Genomic DNA, 5,230 nt, shown 5'->3' on the forward strand with positions numbered 1-5,230 from the left:
AAGTAATAACTTGACTCAAGAACGTAAAAACACAATATAAAACACTAAACTAACTCAAAGAATGTAAAACTAAACACTTAAAACATTAAAACAAACCAAAAGACTCAAACATCACCCAAAACACTCAAAACTGCCTTAAATTAACTTTCTGGGCAGATTTGAGCACTTTGGTTACTTTGGACGAAATTGGGTAATAAATTGACTGAAGACTCTTAAAAACACAAACTAAATTGATTTCTAACTAATTTGACATTAAAGTAAAGGGGGATTTAGGTTTTGAACGAATTGAAATAAATGCACAGATTCTAAACAAAACAGAATGTAAAAATGAAATTGATGAAATGGAATGAATGGATGCTAGCCAAGGGGTTCGTCTCCATACATGTTACACTTGCATAATAAAATGATTTCCAATTGCATTTCAATAAACCATGAATTCTCAACACCCCAAGTTAACCGTGATGCACTAATTAACCTTCAAATCTTCCTAACGTTATTGAATTGGATGGGTTAGCGCATACAACAATTCAAAACATTCCCCACAAGTCCCCTGCATGATTGCATAATAGAGATACAAGCAAGAATCATTACGCTCTATGAAAATTATAAGTGTTGACGAGGTATTCGTTACTATGGAATACGCATGAAACTTATGCCAAGAATTCGTTTAACGCGATTGTTTATAAGCAACCTCCACTACTTGTGAATATAAGTTCGTAACTATTAGGTGAAACTCACTTATATTCTAGCGTCATATTCATGCATGAAAATTAAGCGCGCATTCTCAATAAACATACATAAATAAGTTATCAATCAAACGGTTAAACAAATTGAATCCACAACTTATGAAACGCAATTAGAAGTAATCAAATCAAAATGCAAGCATAAACATATATTTCGAATCACCCCCTAGCTAAAGGGGGGTTTTGTTCCTCATGGTACAAAACAAAGAGTATTGAAATTAAACATTGAAATTAAAGAAACACCTAAACATTCCAACAACTCAAACTTGAATTGTATGAACGTTTAGGCCCTCTTATCTTCCTCTTCGTTGTAGCACAAGGTCTAAGGATAATTTGATGGTGTGAATGGTTTGGGGAGTGGTTGGAGTGGCTGCAATGGAGGAGAAAAGTGTTTTGGTGGCTGCTGCAAGGGTGTGGAGAGGTTTTGACGAATTTCTGGAATATGGAAGAGTGAATGAGAATGAATGAATGTTGTGTGAAGTGTGTATGGTTTTTATAGGGAGATGAATGGATGGGAGAGGGAACATGACAGCTAGGTTAAGTGAATGCATGTGCAAAACAGCTAGGATGGCTGAAATTGTAAGGGGAATGCATGTGCAATGTTGGAAATCTGATGGGAGAAAGGTGGATGCATGTGTTGGCTGATTTAAAGAATGTGAGGGAATGATGAAAGGGGAAACATGACAGCTAGGTTATGATGATGAGTGCATGTGGCTGATTTATGAAGAGTGAATGCATGTGGCTGCAAGGTGTGAATGATTATGGGTGCATGTGGCTGCAATGGATTAGGAATCCTTCAATTTCGTCCATTCCTTTTGCACCAAACATAAGCTATCCATTCCAAGTCCAATTTTGCTCCAAAATGCTCCAAAATGCATCTTTTTGCTTCCTTAGCCATATGAACCTAAAAACACACGAAAATAGCTTAAAGTACTAAAATAACTAAAGAAACATAACGTAAATGCACGAGAACAAGCCATTTAAGTCGCATGAATATGCTCCTATCACTACCCCTCCTAATCCCCGGTTTAGAACGATCCCTACTTATACATATACTACAATTGTCAAAAGAGGGTTTAATTTGTGTGCTTATATAATTCGCATCAGTGGCTGACCACCTAAGTCGAATGGTGCATGAGGAAGCATTGCCAATTTTTGAAAACTTCCCCGATGAACAATTAATGTCTATCCAGGTAAGTGAGCCTTGGTATGCAGATTTGGTGAACTTTTTGGTGTCTAAACATACCCCTAGCACACTTAATAGGAATCAACGTGATAAGCTTAAAAAGGATGCTAGGTTTTATGTTTGGGATGACCCATACCTCTGGAAATTTTGTCCCGATCAGATTGTACGACGTTGTGTGAATGAATCTGAGTTTCAATCTATTTTAACATTCTGTCATTCATATGCATGTGGGTGACATTTTGGCACCCAACGCACTGCCCTTAAAGTCTTAGAATGTGGGTTTTATTGGCCAACCATTTTTAGGGATGCTAGGACATTTTGCCTTACATGTGATCGTTGTCAACGAATGGGTAATATAGGTTTTAAGGATCAAATGCCACAAAACCCTATACTTTATGTTGAAATATTTGATGTGTGAGGAATTGATTTTATGGGTCCTTTTCCTTCATCACATGGTTTTCTCTATATCTTCTTGGCGGTGGATTATGTTTCCAAATGGGTGGAAGCAAAAGCCACCCGTACTAACGACTCCAAAGTGGTAGCAGATTTTGTGAAGTCTAACATTTTTGCTAGGTTCGGCATGCCTCGAGTCCTTATAAGTGATGGAGGTTCACATTTTACTAGAATGCCCGCATTTGCAAGGAAAAGACAAAGGCCTTTCATGACAAGATGATTCGCACCAAGTCCTTCTCTGTTGGACAGAAAGTGTTGTTGTTTAATTCTCGTCTTCGTCTATTTCCGGGAAAGTTACGTTCACGTTGGATTGAACCCTTTGTTATTACTAATGTTTTTCCTCATGGTGCAGTCCAAGTTCGTAGTTTCAAAACAGGTCAAGAGTTCAAGGTGAATGGGCATCGATTGAAGCCTTACTACAAGAGCTTTGTAGAACATGATGTGGAGGAGACCACCCACTATGCCGTGGGTTCCCATGAAGGTTGATCAATGTGGCATCGTCCGGCTGCAAGATGTAAAAGAAAGCACTACTTGGGAGGCAATGATAAGAGCATATTCATGCGACTTAAATGGCTTGTTCTCGTGCATTTACGTTATGTTTCTTTAGTTATTTTAGTACTTTAAGCTATTTTCGTGTGTTTGTAGGTCCAAAGGGCTAAAGGAGCAAAAAGATGCATTTTGGAGACTTTTGGAGCACTTTTGGGCTAAGGATGGATAGCTTATGCTTGGAGCCAAAGTGTTGGACGAAATTGAAGACCTAATTGAAGACCAAAGTGTTGGAACCTTGTTCTCTTTAGTTTTAGGACATTTAAACCTTTCCTAATCCCAATCATTCCATGCATAACACACATCCATTCTAACACATTGTCATTGCACATGCATTTCCTTCATTAGTTAACCCACATGCTCCCATTACTTATCATCACCACCCATTACTTATCATTCACCACTTATCACTTATCATCACCACATATCATATCACTTATCATCACCACATATCATATCACTTATCATTCACCACTTATCATATCATACACTTATCATTCACTTATCATATCATACACTTAATTAATTAACCCACATTTACACTTTAATCATTCAACCACATTCACACATCACCCATTCACCTTTGTGCCGTGACTTCCCCTTCTTTCCAACATAATTCACATGCATTTCAGATTGCATTCCCATTCTTTAATTCAACACAACCATGCACTCCACATGCATTTCCAACCTAATCACTCACCCACACAATCTGCCATTACTCACCACAAACAAGTCACATGCATTCATCAACATATCTAGCTGTCATTCACATGCATTTCATTCATCATTTCCACCCCCACATGTCCCTTTAATCATTCAAACATACACTCCCTTTAATTAATTCATCCTAGCTGTCAAAGCACATGCACATTCACCCTAATCATTCACATAGCTTTAATTCACATGCAAACACATTGCATTACCATTCACCACCAGAAAATCACCATCATTGCCGTGAGTTTCATACACTTTCCAGCCATTCCACATGCCATTGTCATTCCACTTCATTTCACCTTGCATTTTCAGATTGTTCCTCCATCATTGCACCACAATGCAGCCACATGCACTTGTTCCTCCAACATTTCAGCCACATGCACTCCCATTCTCTCCCAAAACCGTGCACATGCATTCTCCTTGCATTTCCAGCCATTCCACATGCTATTTCAGCCACATGCACTCATAAACATTCAACCAACTTTGCACATGCATTCATCATCATAACCTAGCTGTCATGTTGATAGGAGCATATTTATGCTACTTAGTTATGTTGTTTCCTTGCATTTAGTTACTTAATTACTATCTATTTTAGTCTTTTAAACTATTTTCGTATGTTTTTAGGTCCTAATGGCAAAAGGAGCAAGAAAGTGCATTTTTAGGCTATTTGGAGCAGTTTTGGGCATGGATTGGATAGCTTAACAATGGAGCAAAGAGGATGGACGAAATTGAAGTCAAGAAGGGCTAGGAAAGGCTACAAATCTGGAGAAAGAAGTCCAAATGCAAAGAAGATAAGGAAATAGCAAGAAATAAGGTTTTATTGTCAAAGTATGCAAAAAGAAGCAATTTGGAGCATTCTAGAGCATTTTTGGGCCAAGATTGGATAGTGCAAGCATGGAGGCATGAGGATGGACGAATTTGAAAGGCTAGAAATCAGCCATATAAGCATTCCTTCTAGAAGACTTTATCTATTCACACATGGTGCCTAATTTCTGCCTAACTTGTGCCTAATTTCTGCCTAACTTGTGCCTAATTTCTGCCTAATTTCTGGTACAAAACCTTTTGGTTTCAACTAAGTTCTAAACCTTTCCTAGCCCTATAAATAAGGCTTTGCAGCAAGGCACTAAGGGGGATCACTCATTCACCCAATTTTCCTCCATTCATCCAGCCACACCATTCTACACATCCTAAAATCCCATAAACACAATTCCAGCCACTTTTACCACCCTCTACCACAAATTCACACCACACCATCCACCACACCTCAAGAGCCTAAATTCACACAAATCCCCATTGTTGGCAGCAAGGAAGGAAGGAGGAGCCACCTGGAGTGTTTCTAGGTGTATTCTATCTTTGTTTTCAATGTTTAATTTATATTCTCTTTGTTTTGTTGTAAACATGAGGAGCTAATTTTGTTTTGGCTAGGGGAGACTTTGAAACCATGATTATATTTGCAATATGAATTGATTAATTCCAGTTGTGATTTCATAAATTGTGAATGCAATTTACTTAACCGTTTGATGGATAACTTATTCTTGTTTGTTGATTAAGGGTGCACACTTAGTTTGCATGCATGAATTTGGGGCTA

Source organism: Pyrus communis, chromosome 9 (genome assembly GCF_041283825.1).
Source record: "Pyrus communis isolate YQ-2024b chromosome 9, ASM4128382v1, whole genome shotgun sequence".
NCBI lineage: Eukaryota > Viridiplantae > Streptophyta > Magnoliopsida > Rosales > Rosaceae > Pyrus > Pyrus communis.